At 43.7% G+C, this 12,957-nt stretch overlaps 1 protein-coding gene across 35 annotated transcripts in view; it reads right to left on the bottom strand.

The window, feature by feature from the left end:
• The window catches only part of DTNA (dystrobrevin alpha), a 218,689-nt gene that overhangs the window by 153,972 nt on the left and 51,760 nt on the right, over window positions 1-12,957 (bottom strand). The window contains exon 2 of one of the 35 annotated variants that reach the window (XM_072034649.1): window positions 11,844-11,917. The exons of the other annotated variants lie outside the window; for them this stretch is intronic. The gene's annotated coding sequence lies outside the window, so the exon portion shown is untranslated. The remainder of the gene's footprint in view (window positions 1-11,843; window positions 11,918-12,957) is intronic. 35 annotated transcript variants of the gene reach the window in all.

Genomic DNA, 12,957 nt, shown 5'->3' with positions numbered 1-12,957 from the left:
AGAAAAGAAATAAATCCACCTCCCTAAAAATGTCACCATGTTTACTGTTATTACTAGACTGCAGAGTGTTCATCAGTTTCAGCTGGCCTACGCAGAAGTGTTTTGTTTTTTTTTTTTTTCCCCATGACTCTAGATAGTGTGAATAACCTTAGTGAATCAGGTAGAAATAGCAAGATGGGTGTTTCTACCACATTTAGGCTTTCCCATGATGGTATTGTTATGATTATGATATTTAAATGCAGCTATATTAGCAAGTTGTGCAACTTGCAAACACTTAGATCTTCACGTACCAGGTAGAAGTGGAGAGATACGAACTTTGTGCACTTCATTTTAAGAGTTTGTGTCAAATGAATTATCTGCTGAGTACTGTGACCATGAACAAAGTTTTCTTTAAAGCCATGACTTGGGAAAACCTTCTTCTCTGAAGGAATTAGAGCTGTGTAATACCAGTCCTGCAGTAGACCTCCTGACTTTGATTGCTCTCACACCTACATACAAAAGCATCCCGATACAATTTGAATCAATTTGGAGTGAAGCTGACATTCCCTGGAAGTTTGGTGTAATTATGAAATCAAATTTCCCCATCTAAATTGATTATCTATTTGCACATGTGCACTGTCATACAACACAGTAACATCATCATGTAAGGTGCACTGAGGTTATCAATGCAGATACTTCTTTATCCACAACAGAAAATAAAATCCCAGATATAGACTAAATAGGAAAAAAATAACACCAGAAATCGGTGCATGGTTTACTCCTCTTTCCAAAGGGGTCTTCATCTGACAGAGCAGATATTAGGAAGTAAACACCTTCTAAAGTGGGTCTCACCATGATGTAACATCTTTACATGCAAAAGCAAAGAATAAGTATCAGCAGCAATATACATGTTGGGTTTTAACTAAGAAATAATGCCCTGAGAACAGCATGCACAGGGCTGTCTGAAAAATGTTTCAGGCAGGCTAAAAACAAGCAGGGCATCAGTGATGCACGGCAGCACACTGACTACAGCGTGCGAGGCCCAGCAGACAAACTTTTCTGTATCCAATGTTGAGATTTCCCCACAAATATTTTCATTGGTTTTCAAAGCAAATGTGTGGCGTCTCTTGAACAACCCTGCTGCTAGCAAGATCCTGCCCAACAAAAGACAACCAGCCGAGCCGGGCTCTGGCACTTCCCAGGGAAGACTTGGTCCAACTGAACTCGGGAGCTGCTAGGGAGGCAGCTTGCCCAGAGTTATTGAATAATCTGTTACAGCTTGCAACAGGGTTCATAACAGATGTCGTCAAACACGCTGGCGAGTGGCAGGAACCAAATCCCTGCTTTTTCTTTATTTGGTTCTACCTCCCTGATAAGACCATGCCTGTACCAGTGAGTGAAACTGGGTTGTCTACACCACTGACGCATTACAGCAGCCTCTGGAGTGTTTGTAGGTCCTAAACAACTGTCTTTCTTCCAGAGAGCTGCTGGGCACAGTTTGGGAGTTTGCACAGGCCAGAGACATTGCCAACAGGCTGCCTGCTTGTGGGCACCCACACGTGCCAGAGGCGACTCTGCGGCATGTGCCCTAGAACAGACATAGCCTCAGGGGCCCGGCTGGTGAGCTATTAAAAACAGCGAGCTCTTTACCTCTTCGGCTAGATGTGTTAATCTGGATGCCAGAGCTCCTTCCAAAGTGATGCAAAACTAACACACTGCAGAGAAAAGGTCACGTTTCAAAATCAGCCTTTTCCCTTCCAAGTGATAATAATAACAGTAATAACAATAAATTCCGGACCAGCTGATTTATCTGAAAGATTTGCCACTTCCCTTGCACTCTGGAATGCATGCCCTCCATAACCAGAAGTGAGACGCCTGACAGAGGTTGCCTAGACCTAAAATTACTTTGATAAGGATCATATCCTTTAAACTCGCTGTTTCCGTGCTAATTCTTTAAAAATGAAATGCACTCTAAGATGCTCTCAGCGGCCAGAAACTGACCCCATCAGGGCAAACTGACCAACTTGTCTAGCAGTGACCATATGCTGGGAGCAAGAAACAAAGAGCATCCCTGCCCAAGGAATTGCCATCCTTCGGGATATGCACATAAAAAAAACAAAACAATTTGGCAAGAGTAGACAATGGGTAAAAAGAACACCTAAAAAGCTGTTGTGCCTCACAAAAGGTGCTTCAGTTTTAAAAGTTTCCCTAAGAACCCGTATTTTAAGTTCAAGTATTCTAAACTCCAGATCAGGGTAATTAAATGAACACAGGTGATACTGAGGCAGGAAGAATTCAGAGTATAAGAACACAGACGCTCTCCAAACAACTCGCTTGTGTTCCCAAGTGTAGAAGGACTGACAGCGCCAAACCCTTCTCGCTAGAAAGGAAAACCTCAGACAAGATCGTATTTTTCAAAGCAGTACTTTCGGTATATGCTGTGGTACCTATTAGGTGACGACATGCGCAATGGCACTTTTACTGAATGAGACTACCAATTTCCCTGTTTGGTGCCTACAACAGAACTGTTTTTCTGTTCTGCTACGCAAGGTGTGAATTCACGGGACCAGAGGCGTATCTCATGGTACCACGCGTCCTGTGAACCACCAACTTCGTCTGAGCGCAGGAGTTTCAATTCCCTGAGCACGCAGCCAGAGGCAAAGTTTCATCTCCACAGCTTTGCTTAATGTTAGCAGTGAGACCACTTGAGCTGACATCCTAAACCCATTTCCCAGCTGATCCATCTAAATGACTTTGATGTTTAAGTCAGAGCGCAACTGCCACAGATGTTACTAGCAACTACACAGCCAAGATTTTAAACTTCTTTGGAATGTAGGCTTTTTTTTTTCATTTATCCTTTCTTTCCACACCATTTGCACACAGAACCCTAAGTTTTTCTGGCAAAACAGCATTCAAGTGCCTTTTCAGGCCTCTCTGGCTTCCTATGCGCTGCTGGGGCCCTGGGCAGAGCACCTGGGCCACAGCGCGGGGCTGGCAGGGCCGACCTCCCCCTGGCAGCTGTGGGGCCTTCCAAAACTTCGTCCCCGTGTCAGCTGCTGACACATGGGGTTGTGTAGGCTCGTGCCCATGGCTACGTCAGTTTTGGGGTGAGCCCTGGCCCCACAGAGCAGAGCAGAGGGCTGGCACGCAGCCGGGCCTGCAGAGCAGTGACTGCCTCACACACAGCAGCAGCACGAGCCCGCGTGGCTCCTCTCTGCACATCAGGGTCTGAAAGCCCAGAGAATATTTAACAATGACTGAGTTCAGCACAACTTTCTGTACACCTCACTGTGTCGCTATACCAACACCTGTGGTTTAATGCACAAATTACAGGGTACATAAATACATTTACTGCTCCTCTGAAGGAGTTAGGAAGGCAACCTTTGCCTGGAGTAAATTGTTGCTATGTGAGATTTCTTCTTTTTACTTGTTTCCAAATATGTATTTGCCCACACTGGGAAAATATGCTTTGCAATAACAAAAGGCCATGCCTTTAATAAACCACCTAACTATGGGTTTTTGTTGAGTTCTTCTTTTGATGAAGTATTTTATAAATTTGAAACTACTGGTGGAAGTAGAGTCACTGGGACATATCCATCCCTCTCCATGCTCTTTATGCCTGGGCCAGAAAATTTCTCACTGAGCAGTCAAGAGGCATGAAGTCCAGTGAGGGGAAAGGTAGGAGAGGAAAGCACTAAAAATCTCATGAAAGAGATCACAAAAAAATCCCCAAGCCATTTTATTTCAGTGATTGGGGGATGGGATGTTGATTTGTGTCATGCATCTCTTCAAGACACCACCACTGAAGAGATGAAGTTTGTTTGTCCTTTCAACAGGTACAGGTTGGCTTTGTAAAAAACACTGCTTCTTGCAAACTTTGCCTTTTACCTATCCTTACACCACTGGAGCAGTAGCAGTGAGTCTGAAAGCAAGGAAGGACTACATGAATAAGATCTTTTCAGTGGAAAATGATCTCACAGTGTTAGAAACTGCAAAGTTATTTTCCACGATAAAGAGTTTATTTAGGCAGACATAAGAGGATTGGGGGATCAATAGAGGAACGTATCCCAGAGTATTACGTAGCCCAGAAAAAAAATATTAACTCTTTGCTCCTCCCATCATGCAACTTTCACATTGTTCTCAAGCAAATCTATTCACGTGGATAAAATACAGTAAGCACGGGGCATTTAATAAACGAAATAACATTCATCTGACCGCAGTGAGCAAAACAGAAATTCAATCAAAGGCCTTTTCTGAACAGAGATTGCTAAAAGAGTACAAAAAATAAATATAGAGCAGATATGTACTCCTAACAACGCACACAATGATGACAGGAAGATTATTTTCTACTCAATACCGGCCAATATTCCGTAACCAAGGTTTCAAATTGCTCATGTATTTATTTTTGTTGTGTTTTGCCTTTTTCCCCTTTGAGATCTATTTAACCAGTGCTTGGCGGTATGGTAGAAACCCAGACGTTTGATGAGCACTTCTTTATAAACTAACACTGAAATGAGCTCTGAACATCAGCCGCTTTCCCACTCTGAGACTGTGCTGGCAGAGCACAGGAACGACCCCTTGCCCCGCTCTGCCTGCTGTGCCCTATTCTGCCCAACAGCTGCTCCCTGCTACCTTTGTGGTCCTTGTGCGTGTGACACCTGCCTCCCAGGGCAACATGTGAAGCGGGAAAGCACTTTGAGATGCTGGATTAAAATTTGTTTTGAATGCAGAACAGTGTAGTTTCAACAAAGTGCCTTTCTGCCACTTTCATTCAACTAAATGAGGAGTAACACCGCATTGTATACAGAATTAGTCCAGAGGAATTAGGCAACAAGAACATTACATGCTTGGTTCAGCAGTCTCAGCATTTAAGAGATAGGAGGTGCCAAAAGTCAGGTTGTCTGTTGCACTGCAGCATCACCCTCTGTGTGTAAGACATATAGATGCAGTCTTCAGCTCCTCAGTACACGCTTGTTTTCACAACCACCTCCTCATTCACTGCACCGCTCTGCTGTCAACCAGATAACGCAGGTTGAGATATCTTCAACTAGACATCTTCTGGTTGAGAAGCTCCGTGTCTGCCTAAGCTGTGTGAAGACAAATGTAGCACAAAGCCTGCCAGGTGCTTAAAGACTCACAAATGATTCGGGTGCCAGGAGAAGGCACAGAGGCTCTCCAGCACATGCAGAGTAGAAGGATCCACCAAAGTTCTTCACCTGGAGCCAATTCTTGCCACGTGTGAGCTGCTCTGGAAATTTTTCCCCTTGAGGGCTGATAGTAAAGGCCAAACACAGGCAAATTTGCACAGGGACAAACAACAGAAAAGCTCTTCACGCAAAGGTCATGGGGTCTACTGAAGTTTATATCCCTGCTACAAGGTACGAGAATACTAAGGCATACCAATGGCAATATCTGAAGTTCTCTTTTAACATGAAAAAAAAAAAAAAACAAACACAAAAAGAACAACAAAAAACAAACCCAACTTATTTTTATGCTAGCCTTGTTCTCAATCTTACTGAATCACTTGAGCTGAAATATTCCAAAAATACTCAGGCTGAGGAAAACAGCTGCCCTGAAAGTTTTCATCTCAAATGTTAAAAGTTTCAAAAATACCCTGAAAAACAGGGTACTATAATGGGAGCTGCTGAGCAACCTTCCTAATTGGCAGTGCTACCAACCTATTACATCGTTAGGACTTTATGTGTTTTGCTTATCACGGGCTATATCGTCAACTACTCTCCAGTGAGCTGATAAGAAGCAGAAAAATAAAGAGAGAAGGGAATCTAAAAGGCAGCAGAGCTGCCAGCTGAACTTGAGTGAGTCCAGAAAAATTGTTTTGTGGCCAGTCTGGGCAGTGACAGACAGGGAAGGAGAGTTTCTCTATCTGCCATGTCCTTTCAAAGTTATACAAAACACGTGCACACGCACATCATCCTGATACAGAGTGTTTTTGCAACGTGAATAGACTTTACCTCTCCCAAGGTCATGTGCCTGATGCCCACAGCTAGCCAGATTGCCGCCCAGACGTGAGTGGAGCCATACAGGCTGCTGAGATAAAATTATCACAGTCATATTTCTGCAGATGAAAAAGAAATCTGAGATGTGGGCCCGTATTAGATACAAGAAAGAGGATACCCAGACAAGTAGCACACAATTCTATTTGTGTGCCAAACGGAAATCTGGAGCAGGCTTTAAACAAAATGACCTTCAGAGAAAAAAGAGGAAAACAAAACCCTCTTCCAAGGCAGCAGAAGAGCATTTCCAGAGTCACACAATGACTCCATGGTCAGCACCATGCCTCAGGTCTATCTGTGGGACCACCAGGAATGATCAGCACCGAGGTCTCCTCTTCTAATTCGCCAGGTGAATTTAAAATGTTTATGCAGCAACAGCCATAGGGCACAAAAGATCACACCTAGAAGTCAAATTCTGAGCCTATCCTTTGCAGTTCTCACAGTGACACAAAGTGAAGACTGGCGGAGGTGTAACAGCCTGACCTTTAAAATTGCCGCTAACTCTAAAATTAAAAATTAAAAACAAACAGCTTGAAATGTGTTATACATGTAGACTGGCTCAACGCGATTGTGTGTGTATGTGAACTACAAAAAAAAAGTTTTAGAATTTTTAAGTGTCCATTGTATAATAAATAGTGAGTATTACAGATTTTTTTTTGTATCTTCAGTCCAGGCATGGAAAGACTGGATTTAGAAGTGCAGTAATGTATTTAACTTCTTGGGGTCATAAAGGTAGGCCATAAAGTTTTCCTGTCAGGTCGGGAGAACTCCTGGAACACCACAAATTCTTTACTTCGTGATGAATTGCAGACAGATAGAGCTGTCATGTGGAAGATGATAATGTGAACGTCTTACTCAATAATCATTCTTATATAGGATGTTGCTTTTAAACCTGTAAGTGGGACTTTACACCTCTTACCTTTAATAATGTGCGATCCCATCTTCAGACTGCCTGTCACACTAACGTGAAGTGACACTTCTTTACCAAGGGTTCAAAGTTTATTTGACCTTCCATGCTGCTCTGGACAGGTGAATGAATAGGACTGTCAATTTTGTAATAACTAGTTGAGTTTTCCTTGTAATAAGATTTCCAGTGGAGATTACTTTCCAAGCAATTCTACCTGTCAATTTTCTACAGGGTCAGAAAAACTACTGCTGTTCTGGATCACAAATTGTATATGACAGCATAAAACAATGATAAATTACAAGTACAATATTTGATAAGTAAAAGACAAAAGATAAGGAGTCTACTTATATAGAAGATAACCAGGTTGCTAGTAGCAGAGTCTGGCAAACCAGTACAGACTTGGTAAAGAGAGTTACGCTGTTAACAGTGTGATTTCCATGTAGGCTTCCCATGGACTTCATTCAGAGTTACAGCTGCTCAGCATCTCCAAAAATCTGACAAAAACAGTAATACTGCATTCACAGCTCTGGAACGTGTATGTGTGCAATGCACCCCCTACCACTACTGCATTTCTGGAGCATGAAAAGGGGTTACTTAACGAGTGAAAAATGAATGAATTTATGAATGAATGGGCATCCTTTCCCAAAAAGCCATCAGGACAGAGGGCAGCTGAGTGGCAGAAAGGTGTTTTCTTTTTTCCTCAACCCCTCAGACAGTCTGATCTCCTCTGGGGTTTAACTCATGAGGCAGACTAAAGCACAGAGCAATCCTGGGGTGCCTTCACTTTGCTCTCCACCAAAGGCCACCTCCTCTCCCTGTCCCACCAGCACACACCAGCAGTTTATCCAGGAGTGCTGCTGGCCTGGTGAAAATGGGGTATGCAATTCCTCTCCTGTCACTTCTTGATCAGAGAAGCTGTGAAGGGCATGCACGTGCAGTGCCTTGCTCTCTGGAGGGGTGAGAAAAAAGGGAGAAACAGAGGAGTCACTCCAGATCTATCTGGAAGCACTGAGCACAAACCATCTGGGTTTCTCGCCACAGAATGAGGCCCAGGACGACTATGAGAGCCAAAGAAAACTTGGCTTAAACTATAAAGCTCTCATGGCATCGTATTCGCTAGTGGGAGGATGGTTTTAGCTAAGTTTCACTAGACAAATCCCAATAGTAAAACTCAGATTTAAACATGCCTGTCATTCTAAATCCTGCTACAGGAATCACAACTGCTCTGTTTTCCTGTAGGAAGAGAGGAAGGGATTTAGGTTAGAACCAACAATTCATTACACAGACTCTTCTTCCAAAGAGAACTGCAACATCTTTTACCCAAACTTTAGCACTTTAAATAAAAGATTTCCAAGTGTTAAATCTGCTCTCTCCTGCTGCTTTTGCCACTTGCTGAAGTATTTGGAAAACCCCAGTCTTTATTTAAAAGCCAAACTATCAGGAGTGGCTATTAACACCCCAAACCACCTCTCTTTTCCGATTTTTTGCCTAAACCAATAAAGGAATTTAAAGTGACCCAGGCTGTAACCTCAAGGTCCTTTCCCTTGCCCTCTCGCCACCCCAAACCCATAGAGCTGAGGGTAAAAAGCCCAGGGAAGCAGGGCGGTGCCCTGCACCACTGCCCAGTGGCGAGAGGTTTCTCAGCAATTAAAATAAACCCCAATTTCTCTGCTTCCTCCCTGAGCTGCCCAGGTACAAGGCAGCTCTAACTTGCTTTCAGCCCCACCAGTTGCCCAAATGCTGTGAATCATCACAGGGCACTGTGCAGGGCTGAGCTCTGCAGCTCATGGCTGGCCGTGGAGCACGTCCCACCAGCACGGGGAAGGGACTGAGGAAGGAACTGAAGAACAATTCAAAACAAGGCTGCTTGAAGCTTTCTACATTCCTTCCTTTTTCGTTTATCAGTGACATTTAGAAATATGTCAGCCTGAAGCCAACCGAGGGGTAACGCCTTGCTGAGGAATGATAGCTCACTCGGCTTATCAGAGCTGAGTTCATCTGAGAAATCTCCTTACAGAGACCACGGATCCTGCACTGGCAGTGTGTCTAAGCAAACAACCCCCTTACCCATGATTAAAAAGGTTCCCTTACAGAGAGAAGCTTGTAGGTATGGGACCAAAATACACCATTCATATGTGTACAGAGACTAAAACATGCATTTATCACACATACATCAATACTCACGCTCCAGGTAACTTCACCTGGAGTCACCCGAACTCTTCTATTTCCTTTTCAAACCTGTGACAAGAGCGTGATGATGGAAAGTTATGAAAGTTAAAGAAAAGAGAGACGTTCAAAAGCCCACAAGCATCTTCACTGAAAAGGCTTTTCACATCTTTGTACTCAATGTACTGTATTAAAAAAAATAAATCAGTTTAATAGCTGACTCCTTATACATGATTAATGTATTGTATTGCACGTAAGTGCTCTCCTGTTTCTAGGAACATCCAGTTGGGTAATATTCTCATTTGTGACTCATATGCATGTTCTCTTATAATTACAGTCAAATAACAGTTTGTGGGGAAGTGGTTTTTAAAGGTATGTCGGGCGCTACAGGAGAAGATCAAAGCAAAATAAAACTTACATGGAAGCAAAAATCATGCATGAGTAGCAACAGCATGAGCTTCAACAATGGCCTGAATAAACAGATGTAATTCCAAACAGGGTGGACTGAATTTCTCATCATAGTAATTAATCGCGGAAGTCTACATTCAAATGAAAAGGCTGAGAAGATCATCTTGCACGTACCACCACAATCACTGCTTCAAAAATACATACATATACGTGCCTGGGTTCCCACAGGCAGGGAGATGCTCATGACAAGAAGTCAGCACGGATCTTTACCCATCGTGTTTGGGATCCCACAGATACAGCAGCCACACAAGTGAAAACAACCTCTGTGAGCAGAGGAGTGACCGGAGCAGCTGGAATGACCTCAAGCCTGTATCCCCGCATCAACAAGAAGCAGAAAACAACTGCAAAACAAGCTGGATATGGCACATCAGGATCTAGCCACCTGTTGCTTTGCTTGAGTGAGGGAGGACACTGAGGCGGCGACTGGGGACGAAATTGTGCCTACAGAAAAATACTAGAGAAATACTCTGCAGGCGTGCGGCAGGCAGAGCTCGGACCAGCCTCGCAGCAGGTCACCCGCAGGGTCCCTGCTCCTGCTGCCCCTGCAGCCTGCTGGGGATTCCTGGTCACACCTAACAGCGCTGCAAACCACAAAGTAAACGGGTTTCCAGCCTGGCCATCCGTGTTTTGAACCCGTTATGTTCAGCGGCAGGGCTTTGGCATTTATTTTGGTGAAAGCAAATCGCAAGTGCAGCGATCGACCAGTGAGCAGCAGTCTTTGCGGCATTACTCAGTCACCTAGAGTCCTCACACATCTCACAGGTTAGCTCACCGCTTCTCAAATACCAGACAGAAGTAAAAACTGAACAGCCCAAGTCTGACTTAAACAACTGAGGCAATGAGCACAGAACAAAGCATGCCAGAAGGAAGTTATTTTTCAGAATGCTGTATGGCTAGAATAAAAACTATAGAGATGTTCAGAACAAAAGGGATGCAGCAAATAACATTGTACCTGTACAAAATTTATTTTTCAGTAACTGTATTGACATGCAATGCTTTGAAGGCAATATCCTAATATCACAGTGCTCCTTTAGTGTAGAGCTACAAGGATCCTGTTTTGCTGATATAAACTACAGGAAAGAGAAATTATTAGGACTCAAATTGCTCTGAGAATTCTGTATATCCCTTTTTTTTCAGGAATACTAACATGCAGTACAATGTGAAAGAAGAAACAAAAATAGCCAACAAAGGAGAATGTCTTTCTTCATTCCCAGGTGAACAGACAACTCCATGACTTGTCTTCAAATATTCAAAAGTGTCAGTGCAAGGGAGTGACAGGTGTTAAAGACACTTCCTACCTTCCCCAATAGCATCAACCATCTGACTGAAGAAAGAAAACCTTCATGTTTTTTTCCTGGTATTTATTTTCCTTCCACTTAACAGTCTTCTGTGGGATGCAGTGACACTTTAAAGGGAAGCATTCAACAGGCTGCAAGCTCTGGACAGCTGAAGGAGCAGGACTGCTGGCAGCACTTGCAAGAAGTACCTGCTGTGGTGGTCACAGGCAGGCTGGGGGATGCCCACGCCGCTGTGGGATGGCAGGTAGGGCATGTCAGGGCACGGTGTCTCTGCCTGCACCCCCAGAAGTCTGGTCTCACCCATCCCCAGTGTGGTCAGCAGGATCTCTCCGCATGCTATGTGACTCAGGGCTGCCAGTGTTTTCATGCTTTACTGTTACACAGTAAAAACAGTGAAACTTTACTGCTGAGACAACAGCCAGTGCAAAGCACTACCAGGAAAACCCCAAGGAACAGCCACGTCCAACAACAACAGAGAATTCAGGGTGCACAAAACACGTCTGCACTGTTAACAACCTTGTGTGAATGACTTTAGAGCTCTTATCTGCCTCTACCCTCTGTGTAGTACTAGCAAAAGGTTTGAGAAGCACTCCAAACATCCGAGTCTGACCTTAAGAAGCTAAAAACCTTAACAGAAATTGCACAAAGAATTTTGTTTCTTTCATAAGCTTCAGAAACACATTCTTTGAAATCCCCAGTGCTCTTCTGTCAAACAATGTACAGGTGAATAAATGAAGCAAAGAGCAAAAGTATTATGGGGGCAGATCCTTCTCGGCCTTTCCTTGCATTGTACAGCCCTTCACATCTGTAGCACAAGTTCAAAGCTTGAATAAAAACTCTGTCAATGTCTGACAAAGACTTTGCACTCACATTGTATCAAAAAGCACCCATTCACATTTTCAATAGTTTTTTTTTTCCTCTCCAAGAAAGTTCTCAAATGTAAATCATGTGTCTCAAAGCCACTGCCAGTACCTGACAGCTTCCCACAGAAGACAGTTAGCTGCGCCCTACCCGTGGACATGATGCTCCTCCGACTGCTTGCTCTGTTCCCTGCTTCCTCCGCCTCAGGGCGCTCAGATCATATCCTGCCCCAGAGAAAAAGCAGAGTCAAAAGCTTGGGATACTCGGGGCCTAGTCCTGGAGCCAGGCTGCAGGAGGATCAAGGAGTACTGGGCTGAAGCAGCGTGGAAGGGAGACGTATCAAAACGCGCCATCACTCAGCCATCATGCACAGGTAACTGAGAGCATCTCAATTTGAAACTGCTGGTCACCATCTGGTGATGAAACTAGGAAACACCAAGGGAGTTACAGCAAGCTTGTGCATTTCAGGTATTTTACTTATGAAACCCATTGTCATCTGACTTCATGCTGTGGTGTCTTGCCCAGTTTAGCTGTTTAGAACAATTTATATTAGCTTTCTCCTCCTTTTCAACTTCAAGCTGATCTCACCTTTCCAAAAGACAATCACACGAGCTTGCACACGTAATCCTCTAATTCAGAATATTTCTAGCATGAAAGGAAGTTACGTGCAGAAGAGAGCAGCTGAGACCTACCAAGTTGTGTCACTCCTAATAACAGACATTGAAGACAGACATTGAATGTTAAACATGACTAATAAAGAGTTAAAAAAAAAAAAAAGCAGGATCTGCTCTGCCTACTTCACAGCTCTGGTGTGTGTATTTATGAATCTTGGGACAGCAGCAAAATTAGGCCTGGCTGGCCATTATGAATGAATAATTTCCTAACATGGCAAGATGTTTTTCATATATGTAATGGCTTTAAACAGCCGAAATGCTCTGCTTCTAATTATTTTTGCTACACATGAAATATTTGAGGAAAATGTCTAAGATACCTTTAATTTGTTTAATTACCAGCTGGCTCCTGCTGCGACTTATTAAGCCACTACGGCAGTGACTAATGCTTCTGACAATACCAAATTAGCAAAAGCACCTTGTGGAGGAATGTGACCTGAGTGGCCTGAAAAGGGCTAGCTGCAGGTGTTTATTTTCAAATAAAGATGGTTTATCAAGACAACAAACTCTAGACACCTCGAGCTGGAAGCTGTGGGGTAAGAGGGAAGCTGAGGGGCGCAGCCAGCACAGAGCCCTGTGCTGGGCACGGCCTG

Source organism: Anas platyrhynchos, chromosome 2 (genome assembly GCF_047663525.1).
Source record: "Anas platyrhynchos isolate ZD024472 breed Pekin duck chromosome 2, IASCAAS_PekinDuck_T2T, whole genome shotgun sequence".
NCBI classification, from domain to species: domain Eukaryota; kingdom Metazoa; phylum Chordata; class Aves; order Anseriformes; family Anatidae; genus Anas; species Anas platyrhynchos.
Note: the sequence above shows the minus strand (reverse complement) of the source record. Positions and strands in the feature narration are given on the sequence as shown.